Source organism: Leopardus geoffroyi, chromosome D4 (assembly GCF_018350155.1).
Source record: "Leopardus geoffroyi isolate Oge1 chromosome D4, O.geoffroyi_Oge1_pat1.0, whole genome shotgun sequence".
In the NCBI taxonomy this organism is placed as follows: Eukaryota; Metazoa; Chordata; class Mammalia; order Carnivora; family Felidae; genus Leopardus; species Leopardus geoffroyi.
This window is the reverse complement of record NC_059342.1, coordinates 12607222-12628477: the sequence shown is the minus strand read 5'-3', so window position 1 is coordinate 12628477 and position 21256 is coordinate 12607222. Positions and strand designations below refer to the sequence as shown.

General features: G+C 43.1%; 1 protein-coding gene across 8 annotated transcripts in view; it reads right to left on the bottom strand.

Moving 5' to 3' along the window:
* Positions 1-21256, bottom strand: part of MAMDC2 (MAM domain containing 2) — a 403751-nt gene that overhangs the window by 154917 nt on the left and 227578 nt on the right. The window contains exons 1-2 of one of the 8 annotated variants that reach the window (XM_045468456.1): positions 18794-18909; positions 7434-7573 (exon numbers count right to left, since the gene is read on the bottom strand). The exons of the other annotated variants lie outside the window; for them this stretch is intronic. The gene's annotated coding sequence lies outside the window, so the exon portion shown is untranslated. Of the gene's footprint in view, positions 1-7433; positions 7574-18793; positions 18910-21256 lie in introns of those variants that run through there. 8 annotated transcript variants of the gene reach the window in all.

Below are 21256 nucleotides of genomic sequence, written 5' to 3'. Positions count from 1 at the left end.
ACAAGAAGCATTCTTCGCCTCACAGACGGCAGACCGACCCATGGAAAGACCATTTTGCTGAAACAGGCTGCCGAGGTAGAGCAAGGCCTGCAAACAAAACCTCCACCGGCCAGGGAAGTAACATGAATGAAAGAACTGAGCTGGTAGCAGGGGCGCTTACGGAGGGACGGTGGAGCCAGCGTCCCCAACCACAGGGCATCGCTGGCACCAGCTTGAGGCCAAGTCGCCATGGCGCAATGGGGGTCCGGCCCTGCCTATTTTGCCCAATTTTTCAAAAGAAGCCCAATGTCTAGAGATGTGTGTAATAGCTCCTGATTTTCAAGCACTGGCAATGAATTAAAACAGGTCTATGTAAATCCCCGCGCGGGTAGAGTCAAATTTGGTGGGAGGCTAAATTCAATTCTCCAGCCGCTGTGGAGACCCAGCATGGGATGCCTCAGCACCACCCTTCCAGACACAGTTGATCAGTCCCATTCTAGAGAAGAGAAAATGGAGGCAGAAAGAGTCTGACTTTCAGCAAAGGTCATGGGTCTCTAAGAGGTAGAGACAAGATGGGAAGTCATAAGCTCATTCCTCACTGGTCCGTATTTGGGCACACAGAAAGGACTTTGTATACTGTAGGTCCAGTGCAAATGTAAGGCTATTCATAATATCTTTTATATTAATTTTACTTTGGTTGCTTTCTATTATATATTATAGGTTTTAAAATTTACATCTGTATCTATATGTATATGTATATCTATATATCTATATCTATATATACATACAGTAAAACCTTGGTTTGTGAGCATAATTCATTCTGGAAACATGCTTGTAATCCAAAGCACTCGTATATAAAAGTGAATTTCAAGAACCATGGGCTCCGTTGTGATCATGTGACATTCAGTGTCACATACTACTCATATTGCAAGACGTTGCTCGTTTACCAAGTTAAAATTTCTTAGAAATGTTTGCTCATCTTCTGGAATATTCGCAGAACAAGTTGCTCGCAATGCAAGGTTTTATTGTTTATCTTTTTTCCTTTCTTGCTTCCTGCATCCCCTCTGATCTATGCCAAGACATTGTCTCTGCTCTGGAGTTTTGTCTGTCTCTGCCTCTCTCCATCTTTCTTCTTTCTCTCGTGTCTGTCTGTCTGTCTCTCTCTGGGTCTCTGTGATGCACTCTGGGGCTCACCTCTGCCTCTCCCTCAGCATTTTCTCTGTCTTGCTTTCATGTTGTCTCTCTCTCTCCCTCTCTCTCTCTCTCCACACTTAGACCCCAACATACCCCACTCAGTGCATGCTATCGGGTCGAGAATAAGCTGGTAAAACAATTCCAGCCTCTGTGGCTTGTCCTGCCCATGACCTTCATTGCATTCCTGCAGGAGGTGTCTGGGGGCTCTGCCCCAAGGCTGGCTGGCAGTGTCCCTTGGTTCCTGACTAGCACCAGCTGCCTCTCACCCCTTGGGGACAGTCACGTGCCTGCTGCAGGTCTGACTCATCTGCTGTGAGGGACCGAGGCCCAATGTTAACCAGTTGTTAACAAATGTCCTGTTACTACAAAATATATGCCCTGCTTTTCAAATCCCTACACTCAAATGACTGGATTTGGTAAAGCAGCTATTTCCTTTACAGTCGGCATTGGAAAGGGAGTAGATAAATAGATACTTTCTATCGTTAATCTTTGTTCCATCAGTTTACTCGGAACCCTAGCTTGGAGTCAGACATCTTTCACTATGGTTTGATGGCAATCTTTTGAATTTTTTTTAAGTCAAATGTTCTTGGGGCTGACTCATCATAGTGAAAACACTACCATCTTTCATTGAGTGTTTGTGATGTGCCAGGGGGTTTCATGGTCAATTTATGGAGGAAGAAACTAGGCCTAAAGGGTTTAAGTGACTTGCCCAAGGGTGGGGGGCCAGGATGTGAACCCAGCTCTAGCTACCACCAAAGCCCTCTTGACCTGTCTACACTTCCAATGCGGGGAAAGTTTGGGCAAACACTGTACAGTGTCCTGCTCTCGGACCCCACACTTCATTGCTCTACTGCTATGCTGGGCCAAGGCCAGGAGGCAAGTTTCTGTCGGTTCCATTGAAGCGTCTATACTCAGAGTTCACAGAAAAAGCCCTTTATGACCAGGGTCGAGCCTACGTTTCCATTCTGAGCCCATCACACTGCTACCACCCACGCCCCACCAGCCCATGCTGGTCCTGGACTCTGTCCTCTGGGCCGCTCCTCGTGTGTTCTTATGTGTTCTTCTTTCTGCTCAGAAACAGAATGCCTTCCTCTCCTTCTCCCTTTAGGAAACTCCTTATAATGGGTTGAATGCTGCCCTCCAACTCCCAAGATGTATACTGAAGTCTTATCTCCCAGGACCCCAGAATGTGACTTTATTTGTGAAGATGAGGTCACACTGGAGCAGAGTAGGCCCGCAACCCAATAAGACTGGTGTCCTTATAAAAAGGTGAAATTTACATAGCATAGTAATGCTACCAGATAAAAACGCCCGGAGACACTCACCTTGGCCCCAGTGAGCTTCCCACAGACCTCTCTTCTTTCCAAAGCATTGTTACAATGGGATTGACCCTTCTCGTTCTTAATATGATTGCAAAATGCCTTTCAGCAATGACTATCAGCCAACTTTGGCAAAAAATAAAGGCTTATTACTTACAAGGCCTGGAAATTACACAGCACACCCGGGTCCACTGCGAGGTTGTAGGTAGAGACACACGGCGCCCATGGGCTGGGCTTCTGCTTTTACTGGGGTTAGGGTGGGGGCCGAGGGTTTTGTGGGCTCACAATTGGTGAATTTAAAATGTAAGAGCAGGAATTTAAAGCAAGAGAGAAAAGACAAGTGGCCCAAATGGCCAGTTACCGGAATCAACCAAGATCCTTAAAACAAAGGAGACTCAGTGAGGAAAGGTGGTCTGGCTCTTTATCTAGACCCCTTGGCTGGCAAAGAGTTTGTTCAAGATAACTATTCAAGTCTCTGAAGTGGATGCCTCTTTGGAATGGAGGCCTTCGGCAACCAAAACTTAAATCAGGCACTTGTGTCACGAAAAAGAAAAAATACAGTCCGTTTACACTACCCACTCTTCTTCATTTCCAAAGATTCAGCTCAAATGTCTTTTTCTCCTCTACCTGTGCCTCCTGTCCTCCCAAACCACAATGTTCTTGAGGCCGCATTGCCATCACTTTGTGTATGTCTCTGTTATCCACAATGGAAGCTGATATTTCAAGGGCTGAGAAGTCTGCTTTACACTTGTTTGTGCTCTGGTGTCATCTGTGTGCATGGCTAACTGTAGGCGCACAATAAATGCTGGCTGAAAGAGAGGCTGTGGAACAGCACGTCCTCCCTGGTATACACAGCCTGCTGAGGCTGCGGCCCTATCATTAGAAGGGAAAGAACTAAATCTAAGCTATCGGTCCCCCAGGAGGGTATTTATGGAAACAAATGAACTGCACAGATGTGCTCGGAGATGACAGAGCCAATGGAAAGAGGAGCGGCCATCTGAACGGGGAGCCGAGTAGGCTTTCTGGGGTCAGAGTGGCATGTTTGGCAAACTCGGGGGAGGCAGGAGAGGGAGGCTCTCAGAAGCCCACTTTCATGAGGGGTGGAGGGGGCTGTAGAGAGAGGACTTGGCCCCTGAAAGGAGGCACCAGGCCCTGAGGGTTGGAGGGAGAGAGAGAGAATAATGAAACAGCCTGCATCCGGCCATCTGAGCCTGTGGCAGCCCAGCCCTGTACGCTCCCATAGGGGTCCAGGAGAAAGGCTGGGCTGTTGGGAACCCAGATGAGTCTGTCCGCCTAGGTCTCTGCCAAACACGGGCCACAAACAGCTCTATGACCCCGGGGACAGGATTAAAAAGAACGGGTGGGCAGTGCCTTGTCCACCTTGCTGCGGACATTGTTGGCATTTCAAGGTTAACTGCGGTGAGAATGGGCAGCTTGTGGCTGTGCCGGGGATGGGGTGGGGGACAGGCCTGTGAACATGTATGTTCACCCCTGGGACATCCCCCAATCCTGGGAGTTAAGGCCCTATGTCCCCTGCAGGGGCTAAGAGTGAGCCAAAGGACCTTGGAATTCTACTTCATTACAGTTAGTGGGGGCTCCAGAGGCTGGGGGCTCTACGCACAACGTGGGCTAAACCCAAGTAATATGCTTTCTCCTCTTCAAGCTGCATCTGAGAGCTGGAATTCTGCAGCCAAACACATTCCCCAAAAGAGCAGTGAAACCCCAAACCCCAGATGAGCTTCTGACTTATGGCCTCTGACATTGTTAATGTGCTGGACTGAGGGTCTGTACCCTGTGTGATTTGATCTAAACTGAACAGAGACGGTGATGTTTACAGCTTTTCAGAGACAGAATGGCCACCATCTGGGAGGGGAGAGACAGCACACATCAGCTCTGAACAGGCGAACGAAGTGTGCGTGCATGCGGGCATGCGTGTATGTGTGTGTGGTGTGCAAAGACATATTATTGATGGCAAGTCAAGCCACGCCATTACCAGTAATCTGGAAGCTTGAAATGCAAAGGCCTAAAATCCTGGGTATTTTTTATTTACTTCAATTTTAATTTTTTTAACGTTTATTTATTTTTGAGACAGAGAGACAGAGTGTGAGTGGGGGAGAGGCAGAGGGAGAGGAAGACACAGAATCTGAAGCAGGCTCCAGGCTCTGAGCTGTCAGCACAGAGCCTGACCTGGGGCTCGAACCCATGGATCTCGAGATTATGACCTGAGCCGAAGTTGGATGCTCAACTGACTGAGTGACCCAGGTGCCCCTTTATTTATTTTAGAAAGAGAGAGTATGAGAGGGTGAAGGGCAGAGAGAGAGAGACAGAGAGAAAGAGAGAGAATATTAAGCAGACTCCATGCTCAGGGCTCAGTGTGGAGCCTGACATGGGTGGGGCTTGATCTCACAACCTTGGGATCATGACCTGAACCTAAATCAAGAGTTGGACACTCAACTAACAGAGCTACCCAGGCACCCCTAAAATCCTGGGTGTTTAAAGATGTCAAATGACACCAATTCCTCCAGATTTTCAAAGTGAGTGCCCAAGGCACAGGTGATTTTGGTGATAATGAAAAAACCCGACCACCAGACATTGCAAGATGCCTCAAAGAGCCGATCCGGTGAATCACAGTTCCAGCTGTACATCAGAACCACCTGGGGAGTTGTTTCTAATACACAGGTTGGGCCCCGGCAAACCAATTAAATCATAATTTCTGGGACAGGACAAAAGCACTGGTATTTCTTTAAAGTTTTCCAAGGTGATTCTACTAAGCCAGGGTTAAAAAGGCTCTGGCTTAAGGGGCACCTGGGTGGCTCAGTCGATTAAGCATCTGACTCTTGGCTTCTGCTCAGGTCATGATCTCACAGTTCATGGGTTCATGCCCCCCATGTTGGGCTCTGTGCTAACATTGCAGAGACTGCTTGGGATTCTCTCTCTCCTACTCTCTCTGCCCCTCCCGTGCTCACTATCTATCTCTCAAATTAATAAACATTAAAAAAAAAACTTAAAAAGAATGCTCTGGCTTAATATTTTCATCAACAGAATTAAGTCTTATTGATGGGGGAGCAAAAGGCAAGCTGAGGGCAGAGCACAAGCTAAAACCTTTCAACCCCCCCCACCTCCAGTGGGAGATGTATGATGTTCTTCAGACACTCCTGACTGCCCAAGAACAAAGGAAAGGGAAGAACAGATGGTTAACTGATAGAGATCATAGTCATGTCTGACACAGACCAATTTACCACTGTCTTAATGATTTACAAGAAAAAAGGGATATCCAGAAACCTACAGACTGAGTTCCCTGGAACCCTAACATCAGCCTCCCCTCCCTAGAAGAGAAAATCTTATGGGGTGCCCGGGTGGCTCAGTTAATTACGTGTTCAGCTCTTGGTTTCAGCTCAGGTCATGATCTCATGGTTTGTGGGATCGAGCCCCACATTGGGCTCTTCACTGACAGAACTGAGCCTGCTTGGGATTCTCTCTCTCTGCCCCTCCCCTGCTCATGCTTATGCTCTCTCTCTCTCTCTCTGTCTCAAAATAAATAATAAAAACATTAAAAAAATTAAATGGTCATTTGTTAAAAAAAAAAAAAGAAAGAAGAAAATCTTACGTAATCAGTCACTCCTTACAACTCTAATACAACTCTTTCTGCCCACAGGTCCTGACCCTGTGCTTTAATAAAACCATCTTTTCACACAGAAATGTCTCAAGAATTATTTCTTGGCTGTTGGCTCCCAAATCCCAACACTACAAACCGTGTGACTATTATTATTAAAATTTTTAAAGTGTTTTGAAAAGAATAAAGTGTTATATCAGAACAGGGAGTGTAATTTTGTCATTGAGACCATGGACTCTGGAGCCAGACCCCTGGAGTTGAACTTGTAGCCCCTTACTACCTGTGAACCTAGAGCACATTGTTGAGTGTCTCTCTGCCTTAGTTTCCTCTTCTGTAAAATGAAAATAATAGTAGTACCTACCACACGGGGTGGTGATGAGTACTAGGTTAGTTTATATTATTTCAATATTCAAAAAAGAGCCTGCACTCTGTTTGCACTATGTAAATATTAATATTCCTTTTGTATCAACTCAAGTTTTTCCAGGCTTGTAGTTGAGATTGATTATAGAGTGTATCCATCAGAACAGCCTTTCATATAGTATCCTGCCTTTGGGGAGTGGGAGGGTGCAGAAACTAGAAATATAAATGAGACAATTGGTAAGCCGTAGCTTTGATGTCTTATCAGAGTAGAAGAAAAATCTAAACTATTGAGTGGATGCCTTTCTAAGTACTAACCGATGTGAAAATGTTGGGGTTTGGGAGTGAACAATCAAGAAAGAATTCTTGAGATGTTTTCAGTGCAAATAGTTGGTTTTATTAAAGCACAGGGATAGGACACGTGGGCGGAAAGGGCTGCATTGGGGTTGTGATGGGTGACTGATTATATACCTTCAAGTTGGGAGGGGGTTAGGGAGAATGTAATCTGTAAGGAATTTTGGAAGCAAGGTTTCCAGGACCTCGAGGGAATAGGTGTTGTGAGGAAAAGGTCACTTATTACTGTCTAATAAAACCTTGGTCATGAGACCCTTTAGATGTAGATCAGTGGGCCATATGCTTGGAGGATGATTGCTAACATGTATCCTGGGGGGTAGAGATAAAGGAAGTCTCCAAAGTCATTTTTATATGTTAAAGGAGACTTATAGAATTTAGGCTAATGTTAAGCTAAGGTTGCCTTTTACCCTCAGCTAAGTGTCACCATTGAGGCAGCTGAGCTCCTAGAGGAAGGTCACTCTGCCTATCTCAAGGAACTGTCAGTGGGCTGTAAGCTGTAAGGAAATTTAATTGTTTCTTTTGCCTTTGTTTCCCCATATCACCAACAACTAGGACATTAAAAAGAGTAACATAGGAAATAGTTTCAGGATTAAAATAGAACCTTCATTTGATGATACTTGAGGTGGAGCAAACAAGATGGAGGGGAAGATATGGATAGGCTTCTTACAGATGATGTTTCTGGAGGCTAAAGGAAATGATCTTGGTCCCTGGTTATAGCCTGAAGGGCAAGTTTGTCTGTGTCCAATAAAAGTGTCTTCTGGAAGAAAAGAAAAGAAAAGAAAAGAAAAGAAAAGAAAAGAAAAGAAAAGAAAAGAAAGGAAAGGAAAGGAAAGGAAAGGAAAGGAAAGGAAAGGAAAGGAAAGGAAAGGAAAGGAAAGGAAAGGAAAGGAAAGGAAAGGAAAAGAAAGAAAGAAAGAAAGAAAGAAAGAAAGAAAGAAAGAAACAACAACAACAACAACAACAACAACAACAGAGAGAAACTTTTAAATGAGACATCTTGTTTCCAAACTGCTGGAAGCCCCTATAACTCCTCCTCAACAGAAAAGGGTGCTTTTCTCATTACACATTTTACAACTTGATATACACATTTATTTTATATTTATTTTGTTATGGGAAAGTTTTATTTAGTCACTCACCCATAGCAGGTTCAAATTAGATCTCTGAATATCCAACTCATGGGACTCAGGATTTTTCTCACGTTTTGGTGGGATGGACAGGGATGTTCCATGGGAAACTGGTTCCCTCACTCCTAGGCTTCCTTCCAAAACCAGGCAATAGAACTGAAAGGGCTCCTTTCACTCAAGCTGTGGGAATGCCCTGCAGTGGGGGTTGCCTTCTGCATCTCTGCTGGGTTTCCATGTTGGGTCAGATATCACCACATTCCTCCAGAAGGGAGTAGCTTCTCTGTAGGTGGCATCTGCCTGGGTCCCCACCAGACTCCCGGGTCTATTAATGCTTGTGTTCCACGTTTTCCCTTCAAAGTTCAATTTCCTTCTTTTTGAAATAGATCCTTTAGGAACTTTTCTCAGCTAAGATCTATGAGAGGTCAATTTGCTCAGTCTTTGAAAGCATCAGTCAAAACATTAGCTCAGTTGGATATAGGTTTCTAGATTAATGTTCTGGGTGAAGACAGTGGATTGGACACGCTCATCCAAATTTGGCTTCTCTAGAACCCATTGAAAGACTATAACAAATAGTCATTCTGTAGAAATGTATAAGCCTTGAAGCCTACAGAGAATGGGAAAGGAGACAGCAAACTTTTGAAAGCTAGAAAGAAAGTGGATAAAGAAAAAATGACCTAGCAGATGGAAGTCAGGTTGGTGGCTCAGTTTATTCTACAATGTCATCACGAATCCAGGAGATAGCGATACTGGATAATATTAGAAACGAGGAAGAAGAGGGTGGCCAAAAATGAGGATCAAAAAAGGTGTTTGAGAAGCACTAGCTATAATCAATGCTATTGGATGACTTCTTGTCTCCTAACCAGGAAAGCCGGTGGCATAGTCCCAGTCTGAACTGAAAGGCCTGATAAACCAGGGGAGACAATAGTGTCAGTTCTGGTCCAAATCTAAAGGCCTGAGAAGGATGAGCTCTATGGTCTGAGGGCAGGAGAAGACAGATGGCTGAGCTGAGGCAGAGAGTAAATAAGCCCTTCTACTTTTTTGTTCTATGCAGGTCCTTAAGGGTAATGGACAAATTGGCTTGTATCGGCAGTGGGGGGGGTGGTCTTCTTTACTAGGTCAGCTGATTCAAATGCTAATCTCTAATCTCTTCCAGAGACAATCTCTCAGACACACCCAGAAATCTTTTTTTACCAGCTATCTGAGCATCTCTTAGCCCAGTCAAATTGACACATTAAACTAACCATCACACCACTCTAGCAAAAGAGTGGAAAAGGCAGAACAGAAGTAGGCTGGATTGGGAGGGCACAGACTGGGTTAAGAGCAGAAGTTCCACCCTGAAGCCAGGGTGAATAAATGAATGTGTAGACCCTGAAAGCGGAGACCCTGCCTCCAAGCCCTGATCACCCACTTGGCTTCCAGAACAGTTATGACCAGACTTTTTCTCTCCAGGCAGAAGAATGAGAATGGAAAGGTCATCTCCAAGGAATCTGACTAGATATAGATGAAAAATGTAAACATAGTGGTATTAAGGTTTCCGCCAACAGATAGCCCTCCAGCTATATCACCCTCCAATGCAACTTATTCAGATCTTCCAGTTAGCTTTTTATCCACAATTAAACATGAGCAGACACCTAAATATCACCAAACAGCTAAAGAATGCCTCTAATATACAAGATAAAGATCAAACAAACGAGCCACTAACAAAAAAAAAGCAACTTCAAAGCAAAATAAACCACGAAAGGAAAACTTCAAAATAAAACAATTATTAAAATCTTCAGAGAGATAAGCCATCGTGCTGAATCCCAGAAACAACTTCAGGATGCTATTTAAAAAGGAACATTCAGAGAACACAAAAGATCTCTTAGAAATTAAAACCATGAGAGCAGAACTGAAACACTCAATGAGAAAGGTTGGAGGTTCAAGTGAACCTTTTGGGTCATTCTCCCAAAAAAAGTAGAACATAAAGCAAAGAAAAAAAATAGAAGAAAATAATAGTATTTTATATTTTATTATAATAAAATATTATAAGGGTATAAATTTATATTTCTATATTTGCATTTTCAACAGAAAATATAAAAGCTTATATTTTATTGCAAAACATTGTATCAAATAGTCTAATAAGGCAACATCTAAATAATAGGAGTTTCCGGGTGCCTGGCTGGCTCAGTCTGTAGAGTATGTGACTCTTGATCTTGGGGGTCATGCATTCTAGCCCCATGTTGGGCATAGAGACTACTTTAAAAAAAGAAAAAAGAAAAGAAGAAAACATGAATAATGGGAGTTTCAGAAGAAGAGACCAGAGAAAATGAATGAGGGGGAAAAAAATTAAAGAATTAATTTAAGGAAATTTCCTGAATTCAAATACATGAGTTTGTAGGTTGAAAGGCTCATTAAGTGCTCAGAACAATGGATGAAAATGGGCACACACCAAGTCATATCACTGTGAAATATCAAAACAATGGGGACAACAAAGAACACATTAAACACTTTCAGAGGGCAAAAACAAGTCACAAACACTCAAGAGCAAGTCATACGTACACGTGTAATGCAAACATTGATGATTGATCTAAACCAAATTATACTATTACTATATTAAAAGGATGAGGGTCTGGGAAATACAGAAGTGTATGGTGGGTGTGGAAGGGAAGGGAATAATTCCTATCTTCTGATATGGAAGCAATTATTCCATTATCCTCTGGCCTCTGTTGATGTTGTTGAGAAGTTTATTGACACTATAGTTGCTGCTTTGCAGGTAATCTATATTCTCTGGCTACTTGTAGGTTTTATTCTTTGTCTTTGGTGTCCTGTAGTTTCTCTGGGGTTTCCAACAATCTCAGTGAAGGTTTAAGGGGGCTCATCTGGATCCGTTAGGAATCAGTGTACAGCATTACGATTGTATGCTAGGCTAGTTAATATCCCTGCACACAAAAATTATATCCATAAAGATAAATGATAGGAGACACAATAAGAGCCTTTGGATGAAGTGCAAATATATAAAATTCTGAAAGGACACAATGGGTTTTGCCCAGGAAATGTAATAGATTGCTGAGTGGAACATGAGCTATTGTTCACAGCTAAAAGATAAAGAGATAAATGTGTCCCAGATTTGAGAGAAAAATGAAACCAGTTGGGGCCAGGGAATTCTTCCAGGGATTATTAAGAAGTGGCCAAATGGGCTCTGTAACCCCCAGTCTTCACCCCAGACTATGCCCCATACTCCCTTCCACGTCCAGTTGGTATATGAGAAAGCTATGGAGAGAAAGGACAATCCTATGAGTTGGGTGTTGCTGGGAAAGGATGAGTACCATGACTTTTCCCTCCTCTCCCCTTGGGAGAAATGGGAAGGTGCTGTTTTCCAAATCCCTTTAACATGCAATGGGGTCCAGACATCATTCTGAAAGACGTAGAGTGTTTTATTGACACTTTATTCCTTAGTTCAGTTCTGTCTATACAGTGCACTTGCTGATCTGTGTCCTATACCCATGTGTGCAGGGGGAAAGAAATGGAAAGAGATGACAGGGAAGAGAGAAGGCAAGAGTTTAACAGTCTGTACTCTCACTACTTGGTGGGGCAAAGCTGTGTAAGTTGCCTGTGGGTCCATAAGAAGCCAGGCTTGAGTTGACTTGCTTGCACTCAACCCAAGAGAGTAACCCATCAAGCAAGGACTCCAGCAGCTGGAGACCATGGGGCATTCCACCATGAACCAAAGCAGGGGGCAGTGGTAAAGATCAAGTCTGATTGGATCACCCAGGTCAGGAGGTGGATCAAGTTGATATGGGTATGAAGTGCTGGACCCAAGACCCCCAGATAAAAACAGGGCCCCCAAACAGCTGTACCTTCAGTAACTAGCATGGTAGATGACGTGAACTCAGAGAGGTCGGAATGTGAACTGGTTTGATTTTCGTTCACTTGCTGCCTTCAACTATGCTTTACTGAGTAAAAAAAAGCTTTACTCAGCTTTTCTTCAGTGATGTCTCATGTACATTCCATTCTGGTCACTTGGACATACAGAAAAGTCCACCACCAGAGAGCCAGTGTGTAGACACATGCCACAGAAAGCAGAATGCCATCTGAGAGGGGACCACAATGGCACCAGTTAAGTAAACATTCTTTCTGTACTTCATCCATCCTTCCTGTCCCTGCTCTGTAAGAATCAAGACTAGAGGAAAAAGAGAAAAGAAAGAGTGAACATGTAGACCATGCCCGTTCCCCACTCCAAGGCCCCCGGGAAGAAGCCTCACTGGTGGTATGGGGCAGGGTGAAGACAAGTATTCACCTGGATATGAAATGGAAATTGTAAACTAGATTGGATTGGACTCTTTGGTTGGAGAAATAGGCTTGAAAATCAGCTGCCGGGAACAACACCCACAATCATACCACAGAAATGGCTTGCTGAGGATATGCCACCAGCAGCCTAGACATTGGGAACTTGACTGCATTAGACCTACTGCAATTGTTAATGCCTCCCTGAAGTCAGATTCCATTGCCATCACCCAAGCCAACAAAATGGAAGTGTTGAAAAGAGCTCATATCTTTTCTTGGTCATGTAAGAATTTAAGTCTTGCATAGATGCATCTGATTAATAGAGTCTGGGTCACATGATTTTATTCTAGCCAAAAAGGAAGCTGGGGATTTGAGTTCTGAGCTCTGTACTGAAGAGGCAGAACTTACAACATGGAAATTCTCTGTATTCAGAAAAGCTTTTCAGAAGATGGTAACTCATTGTAATGTGACAAATGTCTACCATAGCAAATACTGTTTAAAATATACTTGATTAACCACTCATACCCATTAGTATGGCTATTATCAAAAAAATCAAAATAACAAGAGTTGGTGAGGATGTAGAGAAATAGGAACACTTGTTGATACGAATATAAAATGGCACAGCTGCTACAGAAAACAAAATGGCAGTTCCTCAAAATGGAAACAGAATCACCATATGATCCAGCAACTTGACTTCTAGGTGTCTGTGCAGAAGATTTGAAAGTAGGGACTTGAGATATTTTTACATCAATATTCATAGAAGCATTATCCTCCATCAATAGATGAATGGAGAAATAAAACGTGGTATGTCCACAAAATACAATATTATTTAGCTTCAAAAAGAAATGCAATCATGGTACATTCTATAACATGGATAAACATTATGCTAAATTAAGTAAGCCAGACTCAAAAGGACAAATATTGCATGATTCCACTTAGATGAGGTACTTAAAGTAGTCAAATCCATAGAGACAAAAATGGAATAATGGTTGCCAGGGACTAGGGGTTGAGGGAAATGGGGAATTAGGGCTTAGTAAATACAAAAGTTCAATTTGGGGTGAAAATTCTGGAAATGGGTGGTGGTAATGATTGTACAATACTGTGAATGTACTTAATGCCGCTGAAATGTACACTTATAAGTGGCTAACAATGGTAAATTTTATTTATGTATATTTTACCATAATGAAAAATAGAACTGATGAATAGTTTTGGAAATCAACATGAAATCGAGCAGATAATTTACTTCATTACCCCCATATTTTAGGATTTAATCAGCTGATAAGGTTAAAAAGAGGAAATAAAGAATGACTTCCATTGTATCTTTTGTGTGAGACTCCTTCCTCAGTCACACTCTGGCTGCACCAATATTATGATGCATGAGAACTGAGTGTTAGGACTTACACCCCTAAGAGCTGAAATAACACAGTGATCCTCTTACAGCCAGTGGTCAGTGCAGGATATTGAAAAACTGGTTAGGTTAACTTTCCTCTGTGTTCAACAGTCCCCATTTTGGTAGGAGTCTGCAACTCTGATAGTCCTAGAGCAGAGAGAAAAAGATTTAAATGAAGAATAGCAAAATGTGGGGGCGCCTGGGTGCCTCAGTCGGTTGAGCATCCAATTTTGGCTCAGGTCATTATCTCGCGGTCTATGAGTTTGAGCCCCGCGTGGGGCTCTTTGCTTACAGTTCAGAGCTGGAGCCTGCTTCGGATTCTGTGCCTCCCTCTCTCTCTGCCCCTCCCCCGCTCATGCTCTGTCTCTCTCTGTCTCAAAAACAAATAAACAGTAAAAAAATAATTTAAACAAAGAATGGCAAAATGTGCACATATGAACAATGAAAATACCAAAAGCTAGTTTTATTTTGCAAAAGGTTTTCAGACTCATTTTCTCGAGCTTTAAAGAAAAAACAATTATTAGCAAATGCATAAATCAAGGAGAGAGTAACGGAATGATAATTAGCATGGGAAGTTGGAGCCAAATATTCCCTGATCTCCAATTGACCTTGAGCAAATCACTTACGCTCTCTGCTCTTCAGCTTTCCCTGAGTCTACAAGGACAATCATAGCCTCACAGAGGGGTTGGGAAATTCCCTGAATTCACTGTTGTCAAGTAAATCCATGGCACGCAGACACCCTGGGAAGACATTTTGTTCCTTTCAAATTTGTAGAAATTCTATAAAAGCAGTATATTGAGCAGGAATCATCAAGTATTCATTTGGGGAACATAAAGTGCGCCAAATAAGATAGGAACTTTATATACAACCGTAGTTTTCTTTGTTATGGCTTTCAGAAGTCAAAACACATTGGTTGTCAGTTGCACTGCAATCCACACTGTCTCTGGCCTCTTGCTGTCCTGATGACTTTGCTGCACCAAACGCTCAGGACAGAAAGTAGTTCAGCGAAGGGGCAGGAGGGCCAGGCTTTTCCTGTCTTGCCAGCGCTCTTGTTTTTGCTTCCTGACCTTGCTCATCCCTGAATCCAAATATACACTCCCGAGAACCTCTCAAGTGCATGATTTAGGAAGACTGCTTTGGAGTTGAAGCAAGCTATCTTGGTTCTTTAAATACATTAACTTTTAAGAGGAAGATAATAAATCTATCAGGAGGACTTTTAGGCTTAAATTCTTTTTCAAGGATCCAAAGTTAATTAAGAGGACAAATACACTAAAGAAAATGACCTTTTCCGTATCAGTTAAAAATACACGGTCATTAGTGAATCGCGTTATAGGCAAGAAAAGACAATGAGCAGTTCTAGTTGAGGCCAGCATTTCACTTAAGATCATGGAGTGGCAGGCAGTGTAGCTTATGTTCTAAGTAGTAAAAATAGCTTTACAAAGCCATCCTTTAAAACCAGACGTGAGCGTGAAAAATAAACGAATACACTCTAAAGCGATAAGCTTTCACTTAGACTTTGGGGTCATATTACTGATTTATCTTGCCTGTGTCAGCTAAAGATAATTTAAAAATATTAGTCAGAAAGAAAGAATTATAGTGCTGACTACATCTAACTACATCCTTTCTTGTAGTTAGGTGGCTTTTTATTATATTACCCTGTTGAAGGGAAACTGTTTACACTGATGACAAACCAAAACAAATTCAGCCTTAGTGGGTGGGGGGGGGGGATGCTATTTTTCTTGAGCAAAAATATATTATAATGTGCTGACAAATTAAAAACAACTATTCTGAGTAATGAATGCATTAGGAAACACCAGACCAAAGGGATTGGAACAGTAATGACATAAAGGAAACACCCTGATTTTTTTTCCCCCTAAAAACTCGGCTAAAGTTCCAAGTAGTTTTCATTCAACACTTCCAAATATCTTTCAACAGTGTCACTCCAAAAATGAAATGAGGGCAAACAAAGAGACATCTGAATGCCCAGTCTGTTTCTGTTAGAAATGCATGGTTAATTTGCGTAATTAACAAGTCTCTGTCCATTAAGTCCAACTGCCTCCAGCCTTGCCTGGCGGTAGGGGAAGGAACTTTGTGCCAGGAGCTGCAGTGGTAATATGACTCTACTCTGGTTTCAAGAGCGTGGGGTTTGGCATCTGACTGCCTGGGTTCCAATCTCAGCTCCACTACTTACCAGCTCTGTGACTTGAGACAACTTCCTTAACCTCTCTGAATCCCAATTTCTTCTGTAAATGAGAGACAGTAACAGTCACTCTCTCCTAGGATATAATAAGATGATGTATCTGAGGCACTGAGTGCAGGCCTAATACATAATAAACATTCAATGAATCTTAACTATCTTCTTATTTTTGCTACAAGCTTGGATGATTTAACAACTCCAGAGTGCATAGCTCAACTCACTATTCAAAGATTACTTAGGCAGAAGGGTGCCCTTACTTAGAAACAAATGAAAAATTTAGTAGAAGTCAATGATTTCTTCCAGATGCCCAGGCTACTCTCTTGTATCAATTAGAATCACGGAGAACCATATAATTCCAGAATAAGGAGAAGAAACCATGATGTGGTCCTTAGCCTGGACAAAGAAGTTTCACAGAGGGAGAGAATATGGCAGAGACCATACTGCATCGGTCTTCAAATCAGAAAGTACCTGGGTTCAGTTTCTTGCTGGGTCACTATATATAGTGCAGGCTGGCCTCCGAAAGATGTGTCTAGTTCTTAACCTCTGTACTCCTGAATGTGAGCTTATTTGGAAACAAGGTCTTTGCAGATGTAATTAAATTAAGGCTCTTGAGACGAGATCATCATATACATAAGGGTAGGCTCTAAACTCAATGATGAGTATCCTTATAAAAGAGAAGGAGAAGACAGACACACCCAGAGGGGAAGCCCACAGGAGGACGGAGGCAGAGTCTGGAGTGACATGTCTACAAGACAAGGAAGTGCCAAGGAATGTGGGGGGCCACCAGGAGCTAGGAGACAGGCATGGAGTGGATTTTCTTTCTGAGCCTCAAGAATGAACCAACCCTGCTGACCTTGATTTTGGACTTCAGGTCTCCAGAAAACGGTGGAAGAATAAATTCCTATTGTTTTAAGTCACCTGGTTATAGGAATTTGTTACAGCAGACCAACAGTCAGTAAGTGAGAAAGTCAGGGCACCTGCCTGAGGACTAATGAGATTACGTGTACAAAGGTACCAGGACATAATAGGTGGTCTATGAATATTAGTTGAAAACATTCTCTCTTTATCTTCACAACAACCCAGTTTTGTAAAATAACTAGTATCTTCATTTCATTATTTTTTAATTTTTTAAAGTTTATTTATTCATTTTAAGAGAGAAGAGTGGGGGAGGGACAGAGAAAGGGAGAGAGAGAATCCCAAGCAGGCTCTGCGTACTGTCAGGGCAGAAGCCCGACTCGGGGCTCGAACTCATGAACTGTGAGTTCACGACCTGACCCAAAACAAAGAGTCGAATGCTTAACTGACTGAGCCACCCATGTGCCCCGTCTTCATTGTCTGCTGAGGAAACAGATTCTCTTAAAAGCTGACCAACCAGCCTAAGGCCAGGTGAGCAAATAGCAGGTTTTCTGGTTCCAGTGCTCGGACCTTCTCAACCACACCACTTTGTCCTCTCTCTTGCTTACATGATCTTGCCATAAATCTCTGCCACTTACTACATCATGTCACTGTACCTGACTGAACTGCCATGTATGCTGTGTATCTATGAAATAAGATATTATCTGAGGGAAGGGTGGAGACAGTAAAAGCAGTCTAAGAAAAGTACACAAAGTCCAAAAGGCAGATATCTTATTAAGAATTAATAGGGGGAGGGGCGCCTGGGTGGCGCAGTCGGTTAAGCGTCCGACTTCAGCCAGGTCACGATCTCGCGGTCCGTGAGTTCGAGCCCCGCGTCGGGCTCTGGGCTGATGGCTCAGAGCCTGGAGCCTGTTTCCGATTCTGTGTCTCCCTGTCTCTCTGCCCCTCCCCCGTTCATGCTCTGTCTATCTCTGTCCCCCCAAAAAATAAATAAATGTTGAAAAAAAAATTAAAAAAAAAAAGAATTAATAGGGGGAAAAAATAATTAATAGGGGACGCCTGGGTGGCTCAGTCGGTTGAGCATCTGACTCTTGATTTTGGCTCAGGTCATGATCCCAGGGTCGTGGAATCGAGCCCCTAGTTGGCCTCCACACTGAGGATGGAACCTGCTTAAGATTCTTTCTCTCTCCCATGGTTTCTCTCCTGTTCGCACACACACATACACTCTCTTTTCTCAAATAATAATAATAATAAAAGAATTAATAAGTCAAAGTTTTTTTTCTAACTTATAAATCTTTTGGGTTCATTAATAACCCTATAACGGTGTTGAATTGTTTAATGTTCTTACAGCCTGAGACTGAGTTAGAACTGCTACGGTAAGGTAGCTAGTAGGTACACTTGAATAAGTTAATTATACCCTAAAAAGCTCTTTCTCTATCTACCACCCGTGGTTGTTGTGAGATTTACTATGCCATCAAAAGTGGCACTCAGGCAACCTAATGAAATTCACTATTTATGCCTATAATCGTGGCAGTGGTATTTCAAGGCCATCTCATTAGTGGAAGTACCTATAGTCAACCTATTTGGGATGCCCTTGGAAGAGAAATATGCCAAGCATGTCAAAAGGGCATCATTCCCTTTCAGAACAGGGTTTATTTTTAATCAAAATGTTAGAGTAAGTACCAACACTAGATTAGTGTAACTGTTTCATTCTCCCCCCACCCTGAAAACCATAGAGAAGTCAGGTCACTTAGGAATTTGCCGAGTGTAGCGAGAAATCATGCAAACTTGTAGGGTTCTGAACTTGAGAGAGAATAAACATTCTGGAGAAATTAGAAGCAAAGATTATTGCCTCTCTTTTTCTCCCTGGTAGTTTTCAATTAGTTAATACAGTATCATCCACAAAACTGTTTAGCGGTATTACTAAAGCTTAACTAAAAAATGAGGATTTATGAAGTACTTGCCCCAGACACGTCCCATGGCTTCTGAAGGTAATGCTCAGGACCGTGAGTTAGAAACCCCATTCCTGGGACTGTGGTAATGACAGGGGATTCAGATGAAGATCCCAATAAACACGACATCTTACTCTTTTCCTGTGGCATAACCCACTGACATGTTTGGCGCCTACCAAGCCCAATGCTGGCTTACCTTCTCCAAACACTAAGACTTGGTCTTCATTCTTGTGTCCTGGTTGAGGGCTTCAGTTCTCTCTTCTACCATTTACTTCTGGGAAGCAGCCAATCCTTCCTTAGGCTGAGGTTTCTTCATCTGTGAAAGGGGATGATGGGAGTAACTATCTCATACAGCTATTAAAGGGACTGAATTGAGGAAAGCCACATAAAGCACTTAGAATTTGGGCTGGCGCACATGTTCACTCCCCTCACGCCCAACATTTGCTGTAGAAGGGGTGTGCTAGGCACCAGTATGCAGTGATGGAGAAGACAGCCTCCCCGGGACATCTCACAGTCCAGCTGAGGAGCAGACGTGAGAGTAACTCATTTTACCACTCTAACTGAGGCCTGCCAAGGTACGGGTCCTAGAAGGCTCCCTCTAACTTGCTGTGTGTGCTACTGGGAGTCCTGAGATGCCTCAGCACTTTGCAGGATAGAGATTCCCCCTGAGCTGAATGACCTAAAACCACACACATTCAGCAACTTGGTATTGTTTTCAATGACGCTACATTGCATGGCGCTGCTACACGTAAAGGCCGGGCGCATGCCTGCGTCCCCTCTGAAGCCTTCATGCTCTCGTGCAGGCATAGGAGATTAAACATTAGAGCTTTATTCTGTCTCCATGCACATGACAACTGCCACATCGTTTTCCGAGGCCCAGGTCAGCTGACAAAGTGTCCCAAAGGTTTTGAGTTGTCTAGCAATTCAGGTCAGGCTGGCACTTTGAGAGTTGTAATGGCTTCTCTTGGGGAGGAGTCGCAGAGGATTCCCTTTTGCTTGAGAAAAAGCTAGTATGGATATCTAGCACCAATGTGCGTCTCTGAAAACTGAGAAAGTTTCCCTTTTTGCTTTGGTCACTGGGAAGCCTCGAGACACACTGACTCTCTGACAATAGTGACTGTACAGGACCACGTGCCATTCTTTTCTCTTGTTTTGAGTTACATCTTTGCAATTTATGTAATTTCTATGGCGTGCATTTTTGAAACAAGTTCAAATCCACTCTGGATGTAAAGGAAAAGAATAAATATTTAGATTTCTCAAACTATGACTAAGTAACAGGGTGGGACGCTCAAAGAGTTAACACCCTTCCAAAGGGCTTTATTTACTCCCAGACAATTTATTTGCTGGAAAATTAAGCATGAAGATTCCAACTGTCAAACACCAGGGGGATACGTTTCTGGCGGGGGGTGTGGGGGATGGGGAAGAGCACCTGAGTGGAACTTATTCTTGCAAAAAAAAAAACCTAACACTCAGATGTATTTTCTAGAGCAAACAGCCCATCTAGTGCTGAACTAGCTAAGGACATATTTGAAGGACAGTGGCTGTTAGAGGCCAACGGAAATTCTGAAATCAGTGAGCTGGAGCAGCTCCACCAGCCAGTCCAACTGGACAGCCACCAAGATCACTTCCAACTGAAGCTTACAGAAGACAAACTGTGACAGTGGAAAGACCTGGAAAATTAGGAGATGCACGCACACACTCAAAACAAACTAATAGTGTTTGCACAAGGAAGCTACTTTTAGGAATTTTTTTTAAAGACTTTTTTTTAATGTTTTATTTATTTTTGAGAGAGAGAGAGAGAGAGACAGAGACAGAGTGTGAGCAGGGGAGGGGCAGAGAGAGAGAGAGAGAGACTCAGAATCTAAAGCAGGCTTCATGTTCTGAGCTGTCAGCACAGCACAGAGCCTGATGCGGGGCTCGAACTCACAAACTGTGAGATCATGACCTGAGCTGAAGTTGGATGCTTAACCGACTGAGCCACCCAGGCGCCCCGTTTAAAGATTTTTTTCAAAGTTTATTTATTTAAGAGTGAGAGAGTGAGCATGCTCGTGTGTGTATGTGAGCAGGGGAGGGCAGACAGAGGAAGAGAGAAAACCCCAAGCAGGCTCTGTGCTGTCAGTGCAGAGCCTGAGGTGGGGCTCAATCTCAGGAACCACAAGATCATGACCTGAGCCAAAATCAAGAGTCAGACACTTAACCAACTGAGCCACCCAGGCTCGCTAAAGTAAGCTGTCTAAATGGACAGTTTACTCCAGAATTACTGCTGAGATAAGTGTGAAATTCCAGTTGATCCCTGTGATCAGAGAGAGTTATTTGTATCAAAGGACTCACCGAAGTGAGGAGGACCTGAGGTGACAGTATTATATAGATCCATTTAGATACAACAATACAAACCATTCGTACAGCCACCCATGCACATGGCTCTATTTCTGCTAGTATGTTGCACATATATGAGCTCCTTCGCCCCTGCCAAGAAACAGGGTTTAGGTTTTGTCATTTCTGCTGTCAGGAGGTATAGAAGTTCACTAACTTGCTCAGTACACACGAGTGTCAATGGCAGCTAGGCTTCCGGCTCAGGTCTGGGCATCCTCCCTCTAGATTGTGCAATGTCTACGTGGCTATGTGAGCGAGGCAGGAGGAGGTCGAAGGAAGACGTGGA